Source organism: Rhea pennata, chromosome 8, assembly GCF_028389875.1.
Source record: "Rhea pennata isolate bPtePen1 chromosome 8, bPtePen1.pri, whole genome shotgun sequence".
NCBI classification, from domain to species: Eukaryota; Metazoa; Chordata; class Aves; order Rheiformes; family Rheidae; genus Rhea; species Rhea pennata.
The window spans coordinates 32,195,625-32,223,604 of NC_084670.1; the positions used below are offsets into that span (position 1 = coordinate 32,195,625).

Here is a 27,980-nt window from a genome sequence, read left to right on the forward strand (position 1 = left end):
CTGAAACACTGAATGAATACATAAAACAGCTCAAATCTACCCTGCTACATATATTTAAAATGGTCCAGTCTTCAAAATTGTTTTACTCCAGTGATTTGTAAAATGGATTTATGCATCAACAGAAAAACATAAAATGAATTCCAAATTAAAGCACTAACACATCGATTGCAGTAAGTTAAATATTAATTCAATCAGCTTGCTGCTAAGTATCAACATCCTTTTGTGTGTATGTGTATGCATTCTAAATAAAAGGACATGCATTGAAACTGTATATTTCTACCTGAAATTAATTATGTGAAAACTATTTAAGATGTGGCTCCTATTTCTCACTGTTGTATCTCATCTGCACCGCAGCACAAGTTGAGCTGTACATTTTAGAAAGGACTTGCTCCCTTATCACAAGGGCTCAATAATACTTACTCCTTGTTCCTATGAAGAATTGATACCTTTCATTCAAATGTTTTATGCTGAGGTTTGAAATTATTATTTTTTCTTTATTGTTGGTTAAAAATCATTCTAAGACGTATACATTTCTAGATATGAAAGGGTAAAATGAAATAGTCTTGATCTCTGCTTCAGAAGTACACAAAAGTTGGAAGCAGGGTCAGGCTACCCAAGAAGAATACAGTGACACAGCCTGTGCATGTAGGGATGGCATTAGGGAAACCAACACTCAGTGGGAGCTAAAGCTAAGCGATGAAGGGCAAGAGGAAAGGGCTCGAGGAAAGGGCTCCTCAACGAGTAGCAGAAGGAAAGCTAAGCAAGAAGTTAGCCCTCTGCTCAGTGGGGCAGGAGACCTAGTGACAAAGGAAACTGAAAACTCAACACCTTTTCTTCCCCAGTTTTCACTGGCAAAGACCTCCCTCAAGTCTCCCAAGTACCTAAGTAGCAGACTCTTTAGGAGTGAAGGATTACCTACAAAAGAAAAAGATGGAGTTCAGGAGCATTTCAACAAACTGAAGGCACACGAGTCCATTGGACCAGAAGGGATGCAACTGAGAGTCCTGAGGGAGCTGGCCCATGTCACTGAGAGGTTGCTTCTTTTCACTTTTTTAAAATTCATGAGACTGTAGAAGATTCCTATGACTGGAAAACAGGTGAACATCACACCTACATTCAAGCAAGGCAAGAAGAAGGATCCAGGAAAACTACAGGCCAGTCAGCCTAACCTCAGTCCATGAGAGGACTGAGGAGTATATCCTCCCAGAAGCTATTTCTGAGCCTGTTCTGAGGAACAAGAAGTTGATTGGGAACAGGTAGCTTGGATTTACCAATGACAAATCATGCCTGATCAACCCAACAGCTTTCTACAATGAGATGAGTGGCTCAGCGGATGATGGATGAGCAGTGGACACTGTCCACTTTGATTTTAGCAAGGTCTTCGACACAGTCTCTCAAAGTCTTTCTGTAGACAAACTGGTAAGGCAGAGACTAAGGGACAAGAAGGTGTTTGGAAGACTGACTGGACTGCTGAGCTCAAAGGATACCCATCAGCAGTACCAAGTCCAATAGGCAGCCAGTTACAATAGCATCTCTCAGGTATCAATACTGGAGCCAGCAGCATTTAAAATAGTTATTAACAACTGACATGATGGAAAAAAGCAAAACTGCTAACACCATCACACTGGACAGAGTTGTCAATACACCAGAAAGCAAGGCTGCTATTCAGAAAGTCCTGCACAGACTAAGGGAACACACTGACAGGAATCCCACGAAGTTCAACAAAGCCAGATGTAGAGTCCCGACTCTGGGACAGAATAACCCCATGTGACAACAGAGGCTAGACACTAACCAGACATTAAGTATTTTTTACAGAAAAGTACCTGGAGGTCCAAGTGGACAGAAAGGTTGAAAATGAGTCAGCAGTGTGCCCTTGCAGCAAAGAAGGCCAAGCACATCCTGGGCTGTTTTAGCAGGACCCTATCCAGGGAAGTGCTACTTCCCCTCTATTCAGCGCTCATGAGACTGCATTTGGAGTCCTGTGTCCAGGTTTGGGCTCCTCGGTGCAAGACATTAATGTATCAGAGCAAGTCCAGCAGAGGTCACCAAGCTGGTCAGAGGGCTGGAGCACATGATGTACAGTGTGAGGCTGAGGGTACTGGGTTTGGTCAGCCTGGAAAAGAGAAGGCTCAGAGGTGACCTTATTGCTGTTAGTTATCTAATGGAAGGGTGTAGAAAAGGCAGAGCCAGACTCTTCTGGATGGTGCACAGTGACAAGAGGTAACAGACAAGAGGGACTAGGTTGCCCAGAGAGATGTTAAGGTCCAGAACAACCTTATCCAAGTCAGTTTTGCTTTAAGCACAACTTTGCATTATGCAGAGGCTGGATTAGATGACCTTCAGGAGGCCCTTTCAACCTACATTATCCTATCATTCTATTTCATAAAATTTAATTCAGCAATTCTTGTATTATCTATTACTTCCTATCCACACAGGAGATTTCAGTTGTCCTATGCTTATAATAAGCATGCATTCAACAAGGTACCCAATGTAAACATCCCTTATCCACTTGCCAATAGAACTTCTTTCCTTTGTATTGTTTTGCTTCCAGTAAGTCCCCCATCACGAGGGAACGTACACCTTCAACATCAGAACAGTTTTGTGCTTTTAAGCTCATTTGGTCTGAGAAACAAACCTTTTCTGATATCCTCACTAATGTCTCAGGGAGGATAAGATCAGGAATGTAAAGGGCAGTCTTACTCCCATCTTACTTTATGGCAAAAATTTTAACATTTCCTATGTCTACTTAGAAACATTAGAAAGACCTCTCTCCTTGCTGTTCTTTCCAAAAACAGGAAAAGACCTGCGAAAGGAACAATATATCCAGTTTTCCCACAAGGATCTTACTCATCTTTCACAGTAATCAATTTAACTAAGCATGCTTTGGAAACTGATTTATTGATGTATCATTTAAAAATATTCATACATGAAAAAAGGAATGGAAAGGAAAGGAAAGGAAAGGAACGGAACGAAGACAAACTACTTTTTCTTTCTCGATGTTACAGTGTTCCCTCTTGGGACACTTCTAATATGAAATTAAGTAAATGCCTTAAAAATCCATAGAGGTATTTTCTAATACTCTACACAGATGTTCTGTTTCTTTTTTAAATTAAAAAAAAAAGTGAACAAATAAATTTCAATCTCTTTTCAAATACTTTACGCTTTGTTTATGAACCATGACGCTGTCAAAGAAAAGAAAGTCATGTCAATGATCCAGGTTACAGTAATGGCTCCTTTAATAGTTGTGCCAGTATAACAGAGAGTAAGATGAAGGCAAGAAAAACTGTCAAAAAGCATGAGTTTCAAAAACCTCCTCTTAGGAAAACATACCCGAGAACATCTTAAATTTCATGGAGTTATCCTTTTAATGGAGATTAATGTCAATATGTGAAACATACATTTCAATTTCTGCTTACCAGCTGTAATAAGAAGGTCAAGATTAAAATTCATAAAGAGAAACTGAGAGCTATTACAGAAGAGATGAGTACACCTGGTAGTCAAAAGAGAAATGAAGGGCTAACATTGTGATTTGACAGAATTTTGTACCTCTTTCTTTGACTCTTTTGAACTTGGTATAACAGTACTCTCAATATGGTGTATCAGTGTTTTGAGTTCATAAATATAATTACAATTAGTGTAGCTTGGAACAGCCTTCCAGTTACAGCAATGGTAATAAAAATTACAGTTGATTCCATCTAAAGTAGATCATAATAAATTTATAAGAGCTTCTATCTAACAAAACACCCAGACAGTTCCTTGCAATCAATGAATCAAAATCTACGTAGAAGAAGAGAAGATAAGCAAAAGAAAGAATAAGAGAAAACCAAAGATACTACCATGGACAAACAGGGAGGAAAAAAATGGAAATAGAGCTGGCCCCGTAAGAAAGTACTAGCCCATTTAACATTGCTGAGAACAGAAATACAGACAAATGATACCATGGCCTTACGATCAACAGAAGCCAGTACTGACAGCAAAAGAAGAGCTTCTACCACCCTCACTATCATTTGCTCCCTTCACAAGTGGCATAAGCTAATCAAATATACAGGGTAGCTTTCAGCAATAAAGCTTTCTCACATTAAAATACACTGATCGTAAAACCATGACCCAAATAAGCACATCACCCACTGTGGTTTGCATGACTGTAACAGGACTAGCGTTAAGCTCTCCTCTCTACCAACATACTTCTTCCTCCTTCAGATTGAGACAGTGTGACCCAGCACCAGGCAAGTAAACCAGTTCAGGAAGTTGTTCTAACTGAAAAGTAACTCAGAGTGGGGGGAAAAAATAAAGAAATAAATAGTACCACTTTTTGACTAGGTTAGTTCTCTTAACAAACTCACTTCCCGGCTGCGTAGGTCCTGTTGATGACACAAGGGAAGGAGCAGCTACAACTCAGATTGGCCTCTACGACACTTGTAGTGCGCACCAGGAGGCTAGGTTCCACAGAAAGCCACATTATGTCCTGTGTCTTTCTGCAATCCTCTTAGCATCACTAAATCTTAACCTGTGAACTATTGTTTAAAGGAGTGGATACTATTTTTAACCAAGCATTATTACATATAGCAGTAACTATCTTAAAGAAAATGCTGCAGAGAAAGGTACTTCAGATAATTCTGAGATCTAGCTTCAGTTGTTACAACACTGAAATTAATCAGTACTTGCAACACACAACTATATTTGTACTACATTTAAGTTTAAAGTGCAAACTAACCTCTTCTTAGTATCATTAGTACCACATTATCCATATAATCAAACAATATTGGCTACAGTCCTACCTGAACCTAGACACACATTTAATTTGCGAAACTAGTTTTATATACCCAGTAACTTCGCACACAGTTTGGAGCATTAGTCAATCTGAGGGACGCTCAGGATTTAGCCTACATCAAAGGGATTCAGTCAGGCAAGGTCACACTACCTGGCATGGATTCACAGGGAGAACATGTTGCCTATAACACCAAGAACTCTTCTGGGAGACAGGAAATACAACTGCCCTTTACCAAAGTTTTATTAGAAAAGTCACCAACGTGACTGAGAGACTACAGCTTTGACAGTAAAAGCCAGAAGCTGTTTACCTCAGTGAACTACTATTTTTTTTTCCTGGGTTTGCTTGTTTTTAAGAAGAGTTAACACTCAAAATCTTTTTTTCCCCTCTCTAAACAGAAGAACAAATGCACGCAAAATCCCAGGCTAAGAAACACTGTAAGTTATGATTAATTTATCAGGTAATCAAAAACAAGCAATCTTAGCAACATCGCTTTGTAAGAGAGGCAGCGAGAGCAAAGTACCTGCTGCGCTTCAGAAACCCAAGCGAGCAGAGCCGCCAGGTCCCTTTCATTCAGAGTGCCATAGCCTCTTCAGATGCTTTCAGCGAGTTCTGAAGTGCTCTTCCCGAAAACGGCAATTTTTGTAGTAGGCTGCTGCGACAGAGGGCCTAACTGCGGAAGGAACTTTAAAAAAAAAAAGAAAAGAAAAGAAAAAGAAAGAAAAAAAAAAACGGAGGAGCCTCAGCCGTGTAAACCGCACCAATTCAGGCCACTACTTTGCTAGTTTGGGCTTTTGGGAGGCGACTCCGCTTTTCCTCAGAGGGGGGAGGAAGGCAGGAGAACGCTTCCGCAAGCTTGACTCTTGCTCAAGGCGACAGCAACTTTATTGTTTTTAAATACCCCACTTCCCTCCCGCTCCGCTCCTCCAGAAGCGGCGCTCCCGCAGCGCCCAGCCGCGCACACCCGCGCAGGCAGCGCGCCCCCAACAGCGCCGCGGCGGCGGCCGGAGCCCCGGCGCTGCCAGCCCCGACGCGGCGCCGCGACACGGGGCGGCTCCCCCCCGCTGCGGCCTCCCGCGGCAGCGGCGCCGCTTCCCGCCGCGGCCCCTCACCCAGCGCGAGCGCGGGAGGCCGCAAGGCAGCAGCGCCCCTCTCACCGGCGGCGGCGGCGGCGGCGGCCCGGCCGTCCTTGGCTCCCTCGCGGCTCCGGCAGCAGGGCGGCGGGCAGAGGGGGCCGGCCGAGCGCGGCGCAGCCGCCTCAGCGCCGGCCGAGCGCCCTCCACGTTCCGGCGGCGGGGGATGGCGGCGCGGGCGGGGGCGGGGGCGCGCGCGCACCGCCTCGCTGCCGCGGCGGCCGTTGGGGAGCGCGCGGCGCGGCGCGGCGCGGCGCGGGCGCGGGCGCGGCGCGGGCGCGGCGGCCGTTGGGGAGCGCGCGGCGGCCGTTAGCCTGCCCCGCCCGGTGGCGCGGCGGCGGGGAGGCCTCGGGCCGCCCCGCGCGCCCCCGCCCCGATGCGGCTGGGCTTCCTCGAGGCGCGGAGTCGGTCTGTGACTATCCAAGCTCAGCTTCGCCTCGCGAGAACCGTCTCTTTTCAGCCCCTTAGAAACGATCCAGCTTGCAGAAACGCTGACTCGTAAACACGGCCAAAATCTTCACTAGGGCAATAATGAAAGTGACCTACAAATCATGGTGATCTTTAAAAGATTATTTTTTTCTTTTAGTTTGCCTTTTGATTTGGAACCTCGTCTCCCTTAGCTTTAGATTGTCTTTGTTTATCAGCAGTGTTTACGTGTGGCTAAATAAATATTTAATATTTAAATAGTAAATAAATGTGTATGTTTAAATGGAAAAATATCAGCATTGTTTACGTTTAAATAGAGGAAGGTTGTCCTGTTGGTATCTTTTCTCTTTTTTTGCCTTGTGTGTGATACAAATTACATTTAAATTAACCACATAATTTATAACAGCTTGCCTGTGTTCTTTCCAGTTCAGATGCGGATCAGCAAAATGTTAAGGAGTGTCAGACCAGGGTGTTAAATTGCTATTTCCCTGCGTGAAGGACAGTGGGCTGCGTCCGGTTAACCTGGCACAGCAGGATTCCTCGTCTTGGCACTCCTTTTGTACATTGTTTTCTTGTCACTGGCCTTGTCACAAATTTCATGTCACAAATATTCTGATTATTTTTAACCAGACCTTAGAGCTCTGGTAAAGCAGAAGAGCCTGTAGAAGCGAGGAAAACTAAGAGAGAGAAGGTAGAAGATTATAATGAATATTAGCATTATCAGAGGAATAACATGAAAAAAAAGTTATTCTGCCATTGAAGTTAGATGCTGCAGATTTATGCAGAAATATGGATAACAGAAGGAACTGAAAGTCATATTTCATAATAAAAATGATGAGTTAATGTCATTAATAATAACCAACAATAACATACCGAAACCAAATCATAGGATCTTGACTTCAGCAAGGCTTTTGATGTCACATCACCTAATATTCTCTGTAAGCAGGCTAGGAGAGCATAGGCTATGTGAAACTTATCTGAGGGGTTAGAAAACAGCACTCAAAACTAACCAGTGATTCACAATCAAATCAGATGATAGTAGCAAGTGAGGTCTCCAAACACTTATGTCCTGAACCCTGTACTGCTTAATTTTAATCTTTTGATGGACTAGGATAGAGAATGTTTTCATTATTTTTTTGGAGGATATCCTGTTCAGGGGAGAGCTGCAATCATTTTGAAAGACAATTAGAATTGAACAAATCATGAGCTGAAGCACAGATCTGAAGCAAATAGGATATAATTCAATATGGTGAGAAACAGTGTTATGAATAGCTGGGAATAATTGACTACAAAAATATAAGTTGGAGACAAAGTGGCTAAGCAGTTGCTCTACAAGAAGTCATCCTGAGTCATAGCAGTTCACAAATAGAAAAAGTCAAGAGTGTTTTGCTGTTGTAAAAAGATATGACAGCTTTACTGAAATGTAGAAGACAACTGCCAAACACAAGCAAAGCAATTCTAACTCTACAGAGTTTAAAAAGGCTTTCACTGAAGAACTCCTCTCAGTTTTGGGTACCTCCTTTCAATCAGAGCTTTGTGGATAATGTGAAGAGCTATCAGAAGTCTAGAGAACTTGACCTATGAAGAATGACTGAAAAAAAAACTGTAGTTGTATACTCCAGAAAAGAAAAAAAAATTAGAAGTTTCTTGACGCTGATTGCATATGTTAAAGGCTTCCACAGAAGGAAATGGTATTTTTTTTTCTCCAGGAGTACTGGGGATCAAGTCAGGGGAGTGAGATGAAACCAAATCAAGGGAGACTTAGACAAGATACTAAGCAAAAATTCCTAAATGGTTATTGGCTGCCTATTGGAGAATTTTTAGAAATCATGAAATTAATGTACCTTGGAAATGATGTAAATATATTGAACTTTCAAGCTCAGAGGATCATCTGTTGAGGTCTCCTGAAGATGTATTTTGTATGGTTGTGAAGAAGACCTGACCTGCACAGTGATAATAGGAAGATCTAGACATCAGAAAGGTGAACTTAATTTTTTCAGAAGTTAACCTGATTGGTACTTCATGGGAGCAACTGTAAGTCTCTAGAACAGACTAAGCATCCTTTTATTTTTTTAACTGAAGGACTTGCAATGTCTACTTTCACCTTCTTACAATGTTGAAGCCGTATTTATTAAATAATCATTGTTTTCTCAGCATCTGAAAAGTCAACAGATTATGGTCTAGAAAAAATGGAGAATTTGACAAAAAGAAAGCAGTCCATATATGAGAAAAGTGAACACACACATAAGCCCAAATTATTAGGTACTCTGAGAATGGAAATTATTTTTTGCTATATCAAGCTAAAATACTTAGTAAGACTACTTTTTTATATATATATACCCAAATCTTTAGGGCCTTAAGTCAACCACTGTTTCAATAAACATATTGTGAGATGTGATAAAAATCCTGAGGATGTACAGCATCCATATTCTAGGAAAAAATAATTATTATTTTAACATTCACCAAGACAAAAATCAAAGCTAGTCCTCTCCTGCATTATCCACTACGGGGAGCTGAAGGGTAACATTGCTGGACAGATGGTGATAAAGGAATGCAGTCTAGCATGTAATAATTCCCAGAACCTGACCTCTACTGGGTTCACATATAAACATCTGTCTTGACAGAGGGGAATTCCATTTAACCTTAGCTGAAGGATGATAATGGGAAGGCAAGGTCATCTAGTATGTGCCCAGGGAGGGCATCTCTCCCATCCCATTCTTCTGCCACTGCTAGAGACCTATCTGAGACTGACACCAGGGAAGTATTGGGTTTTAATGCCTTGAAAGATCTGAAAGTGGGCTGGAAGAAGTGTTCCTATTTTGGAGGTAAATAAGCTTATCACCCTAAAAAAGGAGGAAATTACTTAGCAATAAAATCATCAAATTTGTTTGAGGCAGGAATGCTGTGAAAACATGTTTAGGCATGTATTTTAGAATATACTAGTGTGTAATTTTTATGGAAGGAATAAGCCCAGCAATCTTTTATATGTTTGGATGATTCTTGTTAAATCAGAGTTTCTGAAATAAATATGAAACTTCAGAGAGTACTTTAAAGTGATCCTGCTGTCATCTTTTTCTTCTGCAGCTTAGGCACTAGCTTTATCACAGCTAGCTTTATCACAGGAACCTTGCTTCAGGCCTTTACAGTATGCTTGAGCACACTAGCCTAAGGTACTGATCTTCTACAGCTACAGTAAGTAAGTTTTAAAACCAAGAAAAAGCAAGTGCCTTCTTCTATAGAACTAGTAGTGCTAGAAGTGCTTAGGGAAAGCTCATGCCGTTACTTTTTTCTAGGGAGGTTTGATACCCTTAAAATCATCTGGTTAATGCCAAACATTATATGCTAGAGATAAACCTCAGTAAAATTATCTTCCAACAGGCAATTAATTAATGCTTATACTTTATGAGAGGTATATCACATTTTGAGTGTTTGTTGAGACTTTCTAGATAAAAAATATGGAGAAATTTAGTTGCTAGTTGTTTAGAAATTAAAGGCAGCCAGGACATCCAAAATCTTCTAACTAAATCGTGGCACAGCCATAAATAGACATACCATTTAATTACGTCCAGATATACAAGAATAGAATATAGATAATCTATTTTATAATGTGGTTGTTGGGTTCCCATATTTGGTGGTTCAATACTACCGAAATGAGTTTACAAGTTATTTCTGACAGAGCAAATCAATATGAACCTAATAGTGGTTGCAGCTGAAGCAATAACTTATTTTCAGCAGTAATTAGTAAGTGGGAGAAAACACAGAGATAATATTGCTGCTAACATTCTTTCAGATGGAGACGTAGCCTTTGTGTCAAGTTATAGCTACAGACTACTTCCCATTTTTCACTTCTGGCTATTTCCAAAAACAGTATTATTCTATTTTACGGTCAGTTGAGATATAAACTACCCACAGTCACTCAGAACTGAAACTCAGTACAATTGTACTGAGTACAAATGAAATTCAGTACAATTACAATTTTGTTGAGGTTTAAATGGGATATAGTGTATAAAAACTATGTAATACAGTTTTAATTTAATTAAAATATCATCTCTGATGAGATTTGAAAAATTAGCAGCATTCTTTTTGTAGAAATCAAACAATTATTTGCTATTCTTACATATTAGTGCTATATTTTAATGGGATTTGATATGATTTTCTTTCTTGCATAGTGCAGCTTTGCAAATGCAGAGCTTAATTTCCATGTTCCTTTTGTATGATCTATTAGCAATGCAATTACTTCTTAGAGTATTAACACTTTTTAGAGCTAGATATCATACTCTAAAAGAAATAAAATGGCCTATAGTGAATTATAGACAAAAGAAAAGAAAAGATTTTGGTAACTTAACCAAAATACGCATCCGGAGGAGTAGAGGGGAAGGAGATCATGATTAAAAAGCAGCTTGAATAGTAAGGGTGTTATTACAATTTCATGAATTATACACAATTCAGGAGTTGAAAACCACTTGAAAACTAAGTCTGGAAGGACTCCTGTGGTATATATATACACATAACCCTGTAACATAACTTTAATTACAAGTGCGGAATGCTTTCTGCTGCGATTCTAAACATGGCCTGTGCATGTCTCATGAGAAGCAACGTCTCGCCTCTCTCTAGGCTGAGCAGAAGACTTTTCTAGCTATTAGTTTCCCGATTTGAATAAGGTTTCCTTTTACTTCTAAATTTCACACAAAATAAATTTTTTGCGGTCTCTCTGCCAATTACGTGACTTTTGCAAGTATGCGAAGGCGTTGCGTGGGTCCCTTCTGTGTTTCAGGAAAGAGTGACTGGGTCATTACTCGTGTTCTTGGCCTTGTCCTGTGACACCTGAAACCAAAGTCAGGCTTCAAATGGCATTGCTAAATGGGACTGCTCAGCTCTGTGACTGGTTAGTAGTATGATGGGAAAAAGTTTTCTCCTTTTTCTGGAACAGAATAGACATCAGGGAAGCTCCCTCCTTCTGAGAAAAGTAGATTTGATATTTTAATTAGCATTGAGCTCAGATTTGGTGGAAGAGTCTGAGAGAAGAGGCTATTTTTACACTTAAAGTATCTCAGGGTAATTCTTTTTATGAAATGGAGGGGGAGAAGTAGGTCACCTTGATGGAAAAGCTAATAAGGAATATATTGATCTTCCGAATGCCAGCAAAGATATAGAAGTGGAGATAATGCTGGGTCACGTAAGCTGTGAGTTCATTACGTATGTAATATAAAGTCACTCTATAATTTATATAATGTACAGAATTTACGTAATTTACAGAGGTCTTACCGTCATGACTGTTAATCTTTCTCTTTCTTGCTTACAGTATTATGAAAAAGCAAGAACAGAGTATAAATTTGTACCAGAGTTACCAAACTACTAAACAGAAAGTGGAGAATCTGTGTCTCTTTTTCCTTATGCCTAACTGTTGTATGCATTATGCATAATTTACAACTTAACATCAGAGGTGATCACTCTGTGTGTTGTAGCCACAGCATACCTGGTCATTATGTCTCAATTAATGTAGACTCTAAGTGCACTTTGCCTGAGTTGCTCAGGTGAGTATAGCTCTGTATGAAAAGAAAAGTGAAATCTTTTACAGAATCAACAGTATATTTTTCATAGTGCTTACATAATTCAAATAGTTACATTTCATGCTGCTGAGTTGTAAAATCCTTATCAGGTTTTAAAGATAAGAAACAAAATTAGGTAAGCACAAAGATGTGCAACAGAAACATGCTACCATTACCTCACCAAGTGTCTTGGTGTTTATATACATACACCAAGTGTTTGTGTATATAGATTTTTTCATATATAAACACGCACCTATACCTACATACACGCTACGTGTATTGCAAAGTCATTATTCTCTGACCTAAATATCTAGAACTGTTCTGTTGCTACATGTATATTCTTTTGGTTTTAAAAATCAAGTGATTTATTTCCATATATCCAAATGTGTTGCCCTCCTTAGAAAACGCAAGACATGCCTAAAAGTTACCTTAAACCAGTGCTTCTTAGTCTTAGCATTAGCACAGCTTATATAATTTAAAGTCTTTTTTTTTTAATGCAATTGTTAGGCTGTACTAGGGAAACCCTACAAAGGTATAAGGGCTGAGAAAGGAAGTCTGCCTTTATATGGTGCAAAATGCACTGGGAAAAAAAAGGGGGAAAAAAAGTCTTCCATATTGTCAGCATGGCTCTACGCAAAAGTAGCTGCACCTGTTATTATGAGAATCCCTGACCTTCAAAGCAACCCCTTCATCTGGAATGAAGAGTTCTTAAGAATATTGGGGTTTTCTGAGGAAAGCAGCCATCAATCGGCTGTTGATAAGATTCTGATATCTAAACAGAAAGCTGAGCAGACAGGGCTGTGGAACTCAAGGTTAGCAGAATGCTAAACTCCTTCAAGCTTCAGAGAAAAGCTGAAAAATGAAGACCAGCCCAGCTGTTCCACTCCGATGAAGTAACAGATACCTGTGTCAGAAAATTTTCAAAAATTCATGAAGGAATAATTTACTATGCTGTGCTGCAGCTCCATATTTAGTATTCATATAGTTTGTATCATTGAATATTGAAAGGTTAGCTTTTTAGAATTTTTATATTTAAGTCCTAGGATTCTCCTTTGGATTTGTGAGCTAGAGAAATGTGGGGCAAAGCCAGTGTCTTTCAATCTTTTCTTCCTGACACTTGGGAGTTGTAGCTGTACCATCTGAAAAATTAATGAATGAATATGTCTGCTCCCAACTGTTTTTTTCAGTATTTGTCTCACTTAGGCGGAGTAAAGACAGTTTTATCTTGTCTATTTAATATGCAGGTAACTGAATTTATGCATGTGTGCTTCATATGGAAGGCAACCTAAGGAGAAGGGGGTCTTTTGTGTACGAAAATAGAGGACACTTTTTTTTTTTTTTTTTTTTTTTTCCCCAGAGCGCTATGCGCTAATCGAAATATTGATAAGAAAAGCTGCTGCTTGGGAGAGACAGTGATAAACTACAACATAAACAACTTTCCAGTATCACACTTCTGAACTGAAATTAAACTGTGGTCAAGTTGAAAAGAGCTGGGACAGCAGTGAAGGATGAATAACTCTCCTTTCTGACTTCTGTTACTTTCACACACAGGTAGTATGTGTCTGCCTATCAGAGGCATCAAGTACTGGAGACAAATAGATTGGAGATGCTGCGGCCTTATGTATGAGAAATTTCTCCACCAGTATTGGAAAGGGTGTGCATAATCCAGTATAAAATACAGTAATAGTGGTTAAATTTCTCCTTGGTGCACCTTGGCAGAATTAAGGTGAATAGGAAAATAATACGGTTGCATATGATTTCTGACGTTTGACTTTAGGAGGTATGCCATTGTTTACATTGCTTCTCAACATATTTTGGCTTTGTTAACAGGCCAAAAGTTTTGCCCATCCTGTATCTCCCCTCTGTCTCAATGAGTATATGATAAATCTACGAAGCTGGTGTTTCTCAATTGAATTAAGTGATCTGAATGTCTTAAAACTGTATTCAAAATGTAGGCTGCATCTGTACTCACATTTGCAATGCTGCAGAGCATTTTCTTATCCTTTGATAGTCGTTTCTTTAGCAATTACAGCAGTAACCTATGTGGAAAAATAGCACCTAAAGCAAACTAGCCAAACCACAAATAGTGTTTTTTCCTGTCTGGTGATGAGAGCTAATTCCACTATTTATTTATTGTTTTTCATTGAACTTCCTGATTCCTAGTTAAAAATAAATTCAATAGTTTACTACACTAACAGTCAGCTAAGTTAAAAAAAATCTTCACCGTTAGGAGTAGCCTCTTGATGTGAAATGATGTAATTTTCAATAACAAATAACCAAACCCTGTAGTGGTAAAATACCTAAAAATGACAGCTTACCAAAAATAGATTAATGTATATAATAGGAACAAACTATGCTGTACATTTGCATTTCAGAAATTTCTGTTTCCTGCTGAAATTTAAATGCTGGCATACTGTGTGACTGCTTTTTACCAGTACACTAACTAATGTGAGATAGGAAACTGAGGATAATACTGTGTTGAAAAGAAATTTTAAACTGAGAGAGGTAATGCTTAGCAAACAGATCAGTGTCTGATAGAATTTGTCTATGAAAGTGGACATAGTATGTAGAATCTGATAAAAAATTTAAGGAAGTTACCATATGGTTGTGACCTGAGAAAAATCCTCTCAGACTACCTAAACAAATTTGACGTGTTGACCATGCAAATAATCTTTTTGTAAAGTGTAAATCAAGCATGTACTACAGCTATATGTTATTAAATGTATTTTAATTTATAGGTCTCTTCTCAAAAACCATCAAGAGGTGAAATTTCAAAAAATGGCTCTGCAATTACTTAAACAATATACTTCAAAAATTGCTAGAATTGAGATCTGAATAAGAAGCTATTACAGATATTAGATATCCATGCTAATATAAAAAATTGCTTTATGCAATCATTCTTGCTTTGGGATTAGCTCAGGCTTACTTGGTCCTTTATTTTATTTTCATGAGAGACTGACAGGCATGTTTGCTGGAAGATGCATTTGGGAAGTCTTGTATCAGATGTTCTCAAACAAAACCAGTACAAAACGTGAGTCTTTATTAGTGATATAAAGCAAGGAAAACTCCTGGAAATAGTCAGCATGTCTTCTTTTACTGTAAAAATGTGTTGTGTCAATAGAGATTTTTTAATTTTACTAGAAGTAAGTTGGAAATTTGATTGGAAAAATTACTCAGATAGCAGTTTAGTCATACTGTAGTTGCTGTAACTTACACAAATGTGGAGAATGCCGTGTTGTCTAGTGGTTGGAAAAAGAGACCAAGTCTTGCTGGTCTTGAGCTGGGTTTCATTCCTCATCTTGTCATTGCACAGATTAACCACTATGCTTTAGCTTCCCTATCTGCAAAGAGAGAATAAGGCTGTGGTTTTACATGCAGCTAAAACAGATGTACTGACTTGCTGTTACCAGAAGTAGAAAACCCATCTGCGTTGACCGTACTGTCCCGCCCATCACTCCTTCCGCCCCTCTTCTCCCCCCAGTTTTTCAGAGCATGAGGAATCTGCCAGGAAAGAAAAGGAATTATGTTGCTAAGTTGGTTCTTAAGTTGGTTCTTGGTGTTGTACCCATACAGGAACTGGATTCCTAGAAACCCTTGTAAAATGTAATTTTTCTAATCTTCCTTTATCATCACAACTCATATTCTTTTCCTAGGCTAAATAAAAAGCTGTTATAAAATGTGATGCAACAATTTTATAGAGAAAGACAAGAGAACAAATTTCGACGTAAAGCCACTGGAGGAAGGGAAAAGAAATAAAGGCTTGTGCTTCTGCTTTCTACTGAGATAGAATTAAAAAAAAAAATCAAAGAACTAAACTGCAAGATAAATAGGTGGTAGCATCTGGCAGTTGGCATAGAGTGTGGTCCCTCTCCAGGGGTTCAGGAGCTGAATGGATGGTTATTTCAGCAGAGGGCACCAGAACAACAGAAGTATGTTGTAGTGACTTTGACTTGCTCTACTCAGGAAATATTAAAACTCTTGATATCCCTATAGCCTAGAAGTGAGTCTGCATTCTTGTAATGCAGTAATTTCTCGTATTTTATAATACTTTTAAGTTTTTTGTCATGTTTAGAATGAAGATGTTGCTGAATGACACTGGAAGCTCTAGGATTAAAACAAACTAAGCAACTGCTGTATAAGCAGAATGCAATAAGGATTACTATGAGAATCCATGATGCATACTACTGTATCAGGATATAGCATCTCTAGAAGACATCAGTCAGTGGGACAAGGAGGATAAAAAGATGGGACAGCTGAGTGACACTTCTAATGAGGAATTATTGGAAGGAGGTTTCTTTTCTTTCCTGCCCTTCCTTCATTTTTTACAGCAATGGAAGCAACAGGGCATGTTTATATAGATTTTAATTCCTAGTAGCCTGAAAACACAAACGTTAATAACTAGTGATACTCTGCACATCTGTTACAAATAGCATCAGAGAATTGCAAAAGTTTTTACAAAATTTTGAACAAATTGATAGGATTTCATGAGTTATATAGTATTATCTAGCTTGTGTAAACTGAATGTTAGAGAGAAACATTCCTGGAGTAATATTAATTTACGATTTTGCCCTTCACATTCCTTCATGTCATTCAGGCTTCTCTTGTTTAAATGAAACCTAGGTCGGTATTTTGAACAGCTTTACTGCTATCATCCTCTTATTATTTCAGAATAATCATATAACTAGCTCTAAAAGTTGCATCTGAATTAAATGGGCTTTGATGATATTCAGCATACTCTTTAATGAATATTGGTTTCTTTTGTAATGATTATGTTGGGTGGATATGCTTCAATCTTTTGTCTGTTGAAATTTATAAAAAGTGCAGGAACTTTAGGTCTTGCTGATGTGTATGGAAAAGCATGAAAAAGTGTGAAGAAGACAGGGTCCTGCTTTTCTTTTTTGCTATCCTTTATTTCATACGATACATGCAAGAATCTTGGCTGTGTGAAATAATGAGGGCATTTTATAAAATGCATGCAGCCAGTTGGAAAAATATTTAATTCTTGCCTTTCATTCTGATATTAACAGGTTTCAAAATGAAAAGTTTTCCATTATCATCAGCCTTACAGCTCATGAAGATACTGAAACAGTAAACTGAAAGGTTGCCAATGCATTAAAAATCTTTCTGAAGAAGGCTATTTTGTTACCAAACTAACATTTAGCTGGCAAAAAGTAATATAAAAATTGCATCATCAAATGATACAATTTTACAATTACACTAATACTTTACCTAATTCTCTCAGTCATACAGGCTAATATAGAGATTCATTTCTAATGTATAATTTGAAGAACATCAGTAGGTTGGCCACTGATATGAACTGTCCTACATTAGTCCCTTTCGGAAGGGAAAAAGAAAGAAAGGAATGGAGACTGGGACATCATGTTGTAGAATCAAAACTAATTATTACAGGCTTTAAGGACATACAGGAAAGAGCCATGCAAATAGTTGGAGATAATATGAGCAGATTTAATAATAAGCTGAAATGAGATAGGAAAATAGCAGCCCCAAACTGCAAACAGCAAAAGCTTTTTGTGCTTCATATGACAAAGCAGTCTATCATGCAGGAAAGAAATGGCTGTTTCCTCTTTAAATTTTAGGCATTTCCAATACCTTTCTGTGTTGGATGACTGGAGAAAATAGACATTAAAAATAATCTAGGAGTCCAGTGGGATCAGTTCTTGAGAAAAGAGGGAACAGGCTCATCTTCTGAACATTCAAAAACCAGAATAAAGAATAATGACTTGGAAAGTGTAACTCTGATGGAGGTCTAAAATGAGTTTTGAGATTTAGAGTATCCATCCCAGCCACGTTACTTAATGAAAAGCATAGCTCATTCCAGATCCCACTTCTCTGAACAATGTAGTACTGTGGTAAATTCTGTTGTAATACTAAAAAGTTGTGTTAAGAAATAAATACTGGAGATTGACTGATTATGGTAATAGGATACTGGAGATGGTAATAGAATTAAATGCTAAATGCCGAGGGAAAGCATACGCTACCTGAAACTGAAAACTTTTCAATAGGAATAGGAAGTGGTTGAAGTCTCCAGGCTGGAATATTTAAAAACAGACTGAATAGAACTCCAGAATGAGGTACTTTGTACAATCATCTGACAGACTAGGAAGTAATCAGATGTCCTCAACCTTGGCCGTTTCTAGTTCCTGTGACTTTTAACATTTTCGCTCCAAGCACTCCAAACTCCAAGCTTCTACACTGGAAAGGACTAGTAACTTCAATAAGGTTCACATTCCCAGAATAACATTCAGAAGAGGAACCTTCAAAAGATGGCAAATGTCAACAGAAGATTTTCTGGGATATGTACAGTTTTAAATTAAAGTAATAGAATGAGGTTCATATTTCAACTGATCTAGGATATTGTGTTGTGAGGAGATACTGCTTAGTATTTACTTCCAGGAAGAAGGGCTAATTAAATAGGAGTATGGGGATTCATTTTTTTTTTTTTTTTTTATAAACTATGCTGCAACTTGCTGATTGGTTATATGAAAGATTATGTTTCAGGACAAAGAATCATACATATTTTTAGAGTCTTTAAGAACTAGTGGTCTTAATGTTTAATTGGGGCATTTTAGGAAGTAGTAAGATGACAATGTAATGATTTAAAAAAAGTACTAAAATGTGATTGTCCCTGACTACTGAATCAGGCTAAGTTTGTTATTTCTGATTAAATCATTCCTTCAGATATAGTATTTAATTGCATAATGATGGTTCTGAGGCTTCAGATGCTTACAAACATGGATTGTGTTAGATTTCTGTTCTGTGTAAAGCAGACTTTTAAATCTTGTATGTTAATGTCTTTAAAATAACAATAAAACAGCCATAATGCTTAAGATTCACACTGCCATGTTAAACTTCCTCATTTGCACTTCTTTTGTAATTCACAGTATGAGTTGTTAATGCTGGAAGATAGGAGCTATTCACAAAGGTTTGTCTCCCTCCACTCTCTAGTCAACAGAGAAGGAGAGACAAAGAGACAGCTAATGGGTAATTTAGAGCACCGAACTTAGGCCCTAGGTGGCAATTTCATTTAGAAATGAGCCTCCCAAGGTTAAAGGTGGCTTTTGTACATATCCTGTTTGAAGTCTGGGGTGTTGGTAAGATCCCAGCTGTCTGCAAATATGGTAAGAAAACCCTGGTGTCAGAATTTAACTTAATAGCTTTTCTTAATACTGTTTTATCGAAGCACTGATTCTTGTCAAGCACTAAGCTGTGTTGTTGTGGTGGAGCAGCCTTAATAGTAGACACATTTCTTTAGCAGAATTGATAGAAATAAAAAGTTTACCTACTCGGGCTCCATTGCTTGTAAACAAGTTAACATGAAAATCAAAACAACCTGCAACCAATACATGAGTCAGAAGTAACAGCTGAAGATCAAACTTCCCCTATGTAAACTTTCCCTTTTGCTTAGGAGTTTAGCTCTGGTTTTCATCTCCGGGTTTCTGTCTGCATGTCATGACCCAGCTTCCTTTTGCAGGTTGCTGTCTCAAGCTGCTGGCTCTGGACCTGGTTATTTCTGACCTTGCACTGCGCTGTTTCAATGGTATATCAAGGTCACATAGTCCTCTGCTGTTTGGGTGTTGAACTGATTAACACAGTGCATGTTTGTTACAGTACCGTACATGAAGTGTTTAGAAATGCAGTGATTCCACATCCAGCATCCTGCACAGGCCTCCGCTGGAAGGGTTTAATACTTCTAAGCCTCTCACACTGGGGAATAACAAGAAAAAAAGAAATTAGCATATGATTCTGTAACACTTCACAGGGAGAAAAACATAAAAAAAGTGCTATGAGTGCCTTTAAAAACACCGATCTCGCCGAAGCACCAAGGCGTAAAGAAGCCGTGCAAAGCAGACCACGCGCTGGGCTTTGAGTCCTGCCGAGTCCGAGGCGTCCTCGCCTGGCCGCAGGTACTGACGCCTCTAGCTGCGCGTATGAACGATCAACTAACTGCGGGGTAGCACGGGACCGCCGAACCCGCTCTTTTGCTTGTCAAATTTGTAAATAACTTTGCGCAAACGGCTTAAGATCTGGCACCTCGGCTGCCGTTTTCATGAAACGCGCCTCGAACTGATGTCACCCCGAGGCTCCCGGCCGTTCAACACTCGCTCCTGCAGCCCCTCGAAGGCCCGCAGCAGCCAGCCAGGTCGTTAACGTTTTAAAACTTCACTTGGAAAAGGAAAACCGGCTCCGGCTGGGGCCCCCGCGGCGCCGCCCCCGTGCCCGAGATGGCGGCGGGAGCTCCAGGCGAAGGGAGCGCCGGGGGGCCGCGTCCCGCCGCCGCGGAACATGGCGGCCGCCAGCCGCCGCGGCGACATTTCGCGCGCGCCGCGTCACCTCGCGGCGGCGGCGGCTGAGGCGGGGGGGAGGAGGACCGTGACTCGGCCGTTTCTCGCCGCCCGCCGCGCGCGAGGCGGAGCGGGGCGGGGGCAGGAAGGGGCGGGCGGGAGCGGCGAGGCGGCGCCGGCAGGCAGGGAGAGGAGGCGGCGGCGGCGCGGCGCGGCGCAGCGGGGGGAGGCAGCCGACGCACAAGATGGCCCCTGCTGCGGCGGCAGCAGCGGCGGCGGCGGCGGGGCGGCGGGCGGCCGGCGGGCGCCGGGGCCGGCGCGAGCGGGAGGCGCAGGGCGCGGCGGCCGCCGCCGCCCCCGTGCACCGCAGCTGAGGGGGCGCCAGGCCGCTGCGGGGAGCCCGGCCCGTGTGGTGAGTGCGCTGCCGCCGCCGCCGGGGCGCGGGGAGCGGGGCCCGGAGCGCGGGGAACAATGGCCGCCCCCCCCCCCCCCCCCCCCCCCCGCGGGCGGGGCGCCGCGGGCCGCGCTAGGCCGCAGGCTTCTGCCGGCCTCGATTTCCGAGCGCGCCGGGCGGGAGCGGCCGGCGAGGCGGCGGCGGCGGGGAGGGGGCAGGCGGTTGCTGCGCTGCGGCCTGCTGTGCTTCCAGCGGGCCCTGCGTGCTGGCGAGACGGGGGTCAAACCTGGCGGGGTCGAGCGCGGAAGGAGGGGGGAATAATAACAATAATCATAATAATTAAAAATAAAACAAAGGCGAGGGCGGTGGGGCGGCCTTGGGCGCCCTTTGTCCGGCCGTGCCGCCGGCCCGGGCTGCTCCAGGTGCAGGGTGCGCTGTTGCCGGGGCTCAGCCGGGGTTTGCCCCCAAAAGCCCAAAGTGCTATTAAAAGAAAAGAGGGGGGGGGGGGGAAAGAAAGAAAAAAGTAGCTATTTTTTAATTATCTTTTTTCTGGGAACTCGAAACATATAATTTTCTCCACATGCATATGTATGTCTCCAATAGTAGCTTTCTTTTTCTTTTTCTTTCTTTTCTTTCTTTTGTTTCTCTCTCTCTTTTTTTTTCCTTAACAATTTCAGTCAAGTATCAATGAAAAATCTTGTCTCCCCTCTCAGGTAGTGGTTACTGGTTTTAGGGCGTTTTAGGGCGTTTTTCTTAGATTGCAAATGGCTACCCCCAAAAAATAAAAAATAAATAAATAAACAGAAGAAAAAAGATCAAAAAAAAAAAAAAAAAAAAGAAGATTAGAAGGGCCAAGGTAACCTGGACAGTAATGATGCTGCTTTAATCGCTGTGACTGTTTTTATCTTCTAGTGACTCTCCTTAGAATAGAAATGCAGTTGTTAACTTCTGTGTTTATGCTGTAGCCCTAGAGACTTATTACCTAGTGCAGCAATGCTATGAAACAGGGAAATTAGTCTCTTCCTATATTTACTTCTTCTTCTTTTTTTTTTTTTTTTTTTTTTTTAATTTCCTCCCCTCCCCCCCGGCATGCAGGGTTTTGGGGAAAGTCTACTTTGTAGTCTGCCAACCATAAATTTCTGTGTTTCATAGTTACATAAATAACGAAGTGCTCATAGGAGGAGTGCATGCTTTATTGACGGCTGCTAAGCTAACTCCACCAATAGAGCCATAAACCACGTCTTTCTTTAGCCCATTAATGTGTGGTGTTGATGTGAAATTATGGTTTCCGCTAACATAAATAGAAACAGGCTTTATCAGCTAGGCGCTCTTTCTTTTCCCTGCAATCGCTACAGCTCTGCTTGCCTGTCCTAGGAAAGGCTCTGTCAGAGCAGACAACCTGACAGGTTGGTTTGGGGGAATTCAGAAACACAAGTACTGTCTATTTTGACAACCAGAGATTTGAGTGGTGTGCTTGTCAATCACTTTCGAGCAGGATTAACATTAATGGAGAGGAGTGGGAAGCTATTTGCATTTTGGATTTTTTTTGTCAATTTTGTATCCAAACTAGCTTAATTTAAAGCAAAATATGTTACGAAGTTACAGTGAGACTGTTGTAGGCTGATAGTGATTTTTTTCAAATCTGATATCCATATAAATCTTTCAAAATGAATTGATAAGTTGAGTTTGTGTTCCAATGAACATGTGAATACATGAACTCAGCAACTATTTTGTTAATATGTCCCAGCTGAATTTAAATTAAGAGTATCTTAAGACGTGTATGTTATTACAAGTGGTCATGCTCAAGCAGACTTGAACAGAAATTAGCAGATTGGCTTTCAGGAACCTCTGCCACGTTGCCAGTGATTGATGCCGGTTTCCATCCAGATTGCTGTCAATCTCAATGAATCTCAGCTTCTGAATGCTAAATTTAACAAACGTATATTTGAAAGAAAGTAATTCAATACGTTATGCGGTTTGGAGATCTTGGGTAGAATCTGATGCTGGCAGAGCCTGATGGACTGCTTTCTTTTAGGATCTCTATCTCCTAACTAATCAGTGCTTTAAAGGGGTGCTTTATGAAACTTAAGGAGTTAACTCTTCCTATTCTATAATGTGAAATAATATGAAATGCAATTACCTTTTTTGTTTGGTTGCTTTTTTGTTCTTTACCTGAGAATTGTATAGCTTGCATGTGGGATATCCGGAACAAATATTTCATCCCTCTGAAAGCACTAGTAGAACTGCAGCTTTCAAATAGTATGAAACATAAAACTGAATTGAAAGAATGCACTTGTGCTTAGTCTTCCAAATAAATGTGTCCAGCTTTTCAAATAGCCATGCAGAAGCTACTCTAAGATACCTTTCAAGCAGACAATCCTTCATGAGAACTTGTGTTAATTTTTTTGCAAGGCCTGTTCACTGTTTAATTTTCCCCATGGGATTCACTAAATCATTTTGCAGATGAAACTGAGTGTGATTTTTGTGGTTTTTCTTTCCTCACTAAATCAGATGGCGGTTTGCTGGAGCATCCCAAATAATATTGGCTCTTAGGCAAAAATAAAAAATTTAACTCAAGGTACCTGAGAGATAAGCCATAGGGGAAACTGTAGTTTGAAGTTAATATCTTGCATTGTATTCTGTAATGAATATGAAGCCGTTACCATATAGGAGCAAAGGTATAACGTGATTTTATTATGAAAGGTCAATATATAAATGTTTTGTGCCAGTTGAAACTTCATTGTCACCTTCAAGGTTAGTTCGCTGTGGGCTATATTACAGTAATACAGTCTGAAGTCTATATAGTTGTGATATCTGGGAAAGAAAACCACAACTATTTACTCGTGTTACGTTACTTTCCTTTCTGTGTATAAATATTCCACAGTGCATGCTGAACTGGGGCAGTTTCTGTAGTTGTTAGTTTGGCCACTTGCTTTTCTCAAGAAGTGCTTATGACGATGCTATCTTTTGCATCGGTTTCATTTTCTTGATTACTAGTGTACCAACAGTTGAAATGGCTTTAATTTTCAAAGGGGTAACAGATTTCTAATGATTTTTTTTTTAATTTGTGGAAATGCATAATTGAGGGCAAGATGCAGTGATACTAGCTCTACCAGATTGTTGTTGTTTTATGTCTTTCTTTTCTGACATAAAAAGATCGTCTGGTTAGAGTGCTTGAGGGAATAGGTTTCTTGCTACAGCACCGCAGTAACTCGTCTGGTACTAGCTAATGCGGGAACTCTTTTTTTTGTGCTTCGTATATCAAGATTTGTAGATAACTTGTTGCAGAGTGATGTTATCAGAAACAGTACTGGTCGCACAGCTCTGGATGTTGGAAATTGTAGAGAGGTATGTTTCATACAAGTATTTGTCTGGAGACTCCTTTCCCATACAGTGAGAAAGAAAGTGAGGACATGAGGTTTAGGGCAACTTCTGGCAGGCAGAGGTGGCTTATTATACACATCTGCAACATCTTGCAGAAATGTTATGTGGCGGACTTTCAATAGTTTGTGGTAAGGCTGGCAGAATACCAAGAGCTGGGATTTCTATTACCTTTGAGAAAGCAGCTCTTGGCTCTGGCTCAACCTGGAACTTGGTGTGAGCAAGCAACTGTTGCCTTCTGCAGATGAAAGATAGGGCCCATCATCTGATAAGCAGCATCTCCTGAGCACTGGCTATTAATAGTTGAAAAATCTGAGGACTTTAACATGAATTCATGTGGAAGAAGGACCTGCACATCCTCTACAGATTTCTTATCTGCAACATTCTGCTCAGCATATTATTTTTCAAAAAGAAAACAGAATCTCAGGAAGCATAAGGGTCACATGTAGAATGAGACAGAAAATGTCTTTATAGGTGAAGGCACACAGTCAATTGATACAGTGTTTTATGCAATGTTAGCTTCACTAGTTAAAAAACGGGGCTTACTAGTATTGCAGAGAAAAATCTTCACATGGGAGATGGAGGAGAAGAGAAGAGGCAGGAAAACAGAGAATTCTTCTGGTAGATGGAAGAATTCAATTTTTTGTGTCTTGCTGCACAAGAAATGGAGAGAGATGCAGTTAAGCTGAAAAACAATGCAGTTGTAGCTGAAGAAAGGAAATAATCTTTAATTTGATTTTTCACAAATTTGATTACTGTGTAATTTGAGACAGAGCTCAGAAAAGGGCATTCATGTCAAAGATGGATCATATTGCGGTAAGGTGCACTGAAAAGTCTTGAATTCAGCATTTGGAAAACTGGAGAGTTCATTGACAATTACTCATTTCAGCTTTGCAGCTATGATGTGACGTGTTCTGCTTGGTGGTAGACCCCTCCCCCTCACCAATTTCCTGCAAAAAATGTTGCAAAATTAGTTTGTTTGTTTTTCCTCTTTCTCATAAAGCATTATTGCCCAATCACAAAAATGTTTGGAATTATGTGGTGGTGGTGGTGGGGAATATTACAAAAGTGTCATTCTAACATAAGATATGTGATTGTCCTTAAGCTATTCCTTGTGCTTTGTTTCTTCAGTAGTCTTGTAGCTCTAGTAACCTATATATATGCTAATGTTGGAGAATTTTGGTCTTGCAGATGGTCCTTTTTCTTTCTTTCTTTTTTTAAAAAAAAAAGTAAACAAAAAACTGGTTCTTTTTATCCCTTTATGCCCGTTTAATAGATATTTTTAAAATGATGTTTTTTAAATGCTCTTTAAAAATAGTATGTTAAGGTTAACTTACAAAATCTAGGCTTTCCAAACTTTGTTATTTTTCAGCGTGTTTTCCTGTTTATCAGACCCTGTCAGGATAAGCTTTGAAGGCTGAGGTAAGATTGGTTTTGAATCTGTTGTTCGTTACAAACTTCTGGTTGATCAGCTGATGGAACAACAGTGCTTTTGGTCTGGTTCTAAAGGGCTTCTCAGAACTTCCTCTTGAAATCGTTTATAGCAATGCCTTCAGTTAAAGTGAAAGGTGAGCACGTTGGAAGGTCTGTAATTTCCCCAACTTTTATCCTCCTTTTTCCTTTTGAAAGGAAACCAATCTCTTTATTATATATCAAAGGTCTTTAGGGACCTGCAAGCTAATTATTTTTGATAAATTGTGTCAGGCAGTGTTGGTCTCCAGCTCAGAGTTGAGAGCTATCCTTTGAGGCTAAAGGAGTAGAGTTCAGGGAGGGTGTAACAAAGGGAAGGAATGAAATGTATGCCGAGGGGGGTGGTTTTAATTACCTGCTTATTAATAAACCAGTTTATTTGGAACACTCGAGTGTTTGGTAGCGCTTAACTTCCTGTGCTTTGTTTCTGAAGTAAATATTATTCATGCTGACATTCACTCTCTTTCACTGTCTTCACTTTTTTGTAGCAGTTGTACATGAATCAGTAACTCTTGCATGTCTTGCTGCAGTGATTATGTAATATAAACACCTTCTCTTCAAAAGTGAGAGTGAAATAGAACTCTTACTGTTGACTATTACTTCCCTTGTAAGTCACATTCTTCCAGCTTGTTGGGTTTTTTTTGCTTCATTTTCTTTTTGTTATCAGTTTGGAACAGCAGTCCTTTAGGTACTGTTTGATGTTAGGAACTGTACAAACAAATGGAAGTGTTAAGACCTCCTTATCCAATGTTTATTGAATCTGGTAGTTGCAGTAAAGGGAGGCTGAAGTGTTCTGTGCCTTTTTTGTTTTCTTTTCTTTCTTTCTTTCTTTCCTTTTTTTTTTCCTTTTTGGTTACTTCTGTGCCAAGAGTCAAAAACCAAAGGAGAGACCTTGAAATTATCAGCCAGTACACTTAGAAGAAGTAGTAGAAAAAGCTACTCAATGGTGTACCGTGACAGTATGGAATTTACTTCTGTATAAGGTCATAACTAAATGCTGTGACTTGATTTGAAACAGATGAATTTGATTAGCTTACATGGCACTCTGAACTTGTGAAATGCTGCATAAACATTATTTTATGACCATTAATAATGCTGGCAGTTATGCAGGCTAATGATAATTAAATCTCAAGTTTCTGGTATAAGCTGTTTTCTAGAAGGCCTGGGAGGAATTTTTCTGCTGCCTTTACAAGTGAACATTGTGCTGACAAAATTTTGCGAAATCTATTCCTGCTCGCAAGTCCAGTGATGTATTGTTTCTCTACTCACCATCTTCCACAGTTTAAAATTCCTATTTCTGTCCGTTTTACCAAATCAAGCCTGAGTTTTGTGCCCCGATCAAGTATTCTAAATGTTCTGAAGAGATACTAAAAAGGCAAAATGCTATCCTGCTTTAGATAGGAGGTGCAGAAGAAAGAGTAGGAGTGTATGCATACTGTAAAGCAAGTCTCAGAGCTCTCCCCTTCACTCAAAAAAAAAAAAGGGGGGGGAGGGGAGAAAGAAGGAAACCTATTAAAAAAAAACTCATACTATCTGAGCTATGTTTTCTAGCTTGCTTAAGAGTTTGGTGGATAGGTATTTCTTGAGCTTTTCTAGATTAGAATGTCTTTTTTACATGGTACTTGGATAATTGCTTTTAGAGCTGCTGTCTGAGGAGCTCAGGCATTCACAAGTAATGTATCAAACTGACAAATTACCTTATTATAAACAATGGAGCCAATTAATCAAATTCAAAAGAATCTTAATAAATGGTTGTCCATTATAATATTCCAAGTGTCACCTGCTTAACATTCAGGTTTCTTTCAAAGCTAGGAAATGACTAGTTTTTATTCCTCAGCTTAAGAAGAACCATAATTCCTCATTTTATTCTCTTTGCAAAGAGAATGCAGATGTTGTTTCAAAAATAAATCAGAACAAGGAGAAATGCCACAAATAATTAAAGCAATTAGAAAGAAAATATCACCCATTCATTTCTCTTTCCAGACTTGTATGACTTTCTTGTCAGATGTTCTTATTAGTTTGCTTGCTAAAAGAGTGTTTCCTTGTGGGGTGCTTTTTTCCTGGTCCGTTGATGTCTTTACCTCTCCTCTCTAATGATCTTTCTCTCCCTGGTATTTGGTGCTTTCCTTCTAGCTGATAAATATATTTTTAACTTCGTTTTGTTGTGAACCAGTGTACAACTCAGCCAGCTAATGCAGGTAGCAGAGATGGCACATTGCCTATTAATTGCGTTACTTTGACAATTCAGACTTTCAGGATGGGCTGTTTGGATAATGGAGCGAGCGTGGGACTCTTTGTTCTTGGACTTTGCTGTGGACTATCAAAATGTCACCGCTTCCTCTGGAAGCAGTGAGAAGCTGGGGAGTATTGTTCATGGCGTGCTCCCTCGTGACTACTTTGGCTGTTGCTGTCAATTTGGAGAGGGAAAGATAAAAATAAGTTAGGCTAAACTGGCTTGGTGGAATGGACTGGTAAGTTAAACCAGAGGCTACGACTCAGGCTGTCCTTCCTGTTTATGAGTCACTCTCCTGTTTAATTGCGTGAAAAGGCCTCCTG

General features: G+C 40.0%; 2 protein-coding genes across 2 annotated transcripts in view; one reads left to right on the plus strand and one right to left on the minus strand.

Annotated features, from left to right (window-relative positions):
- The window catches only part of RABGAP1L (RAB GTPase activating protein 1 like), a 239,259-nt gene extending 233,217 nt beyond the window's left edge, over nt 1–6,042 (minus strand). The window contains exons 1-2 of the mRNA XM_062581619.1: nt 5,926–6,042; nt 5,292–5,453 (exon numbers count right to left, since the gene is read on the minus strand). The gene's annotated coding sequence lies outside the window, so the exon portion shown is untranslated. The remainder of the gene's footprint in view (nt 1–5,291; nt 5,454–5,925) is intronic.
- A 14,460-nt stretch (nt 6,043–20,502) lies between these two features.
- RC3H1 (ring finger and CCCH-type domains 1) overlaps nt 20,503–27,980 on the plus strand; it is a 72,460-nt gene continuing 64,982 nt past the window's right edge. The window contains exon 1 of the mRNA XM_062581984.1: nt 20,503–20,591. The gene's annotated coding sequence lies outside the window, so the exon portion shown is untranslated. The remainder of the gene's footprint in view (nt 20,592–27,980) is intronic.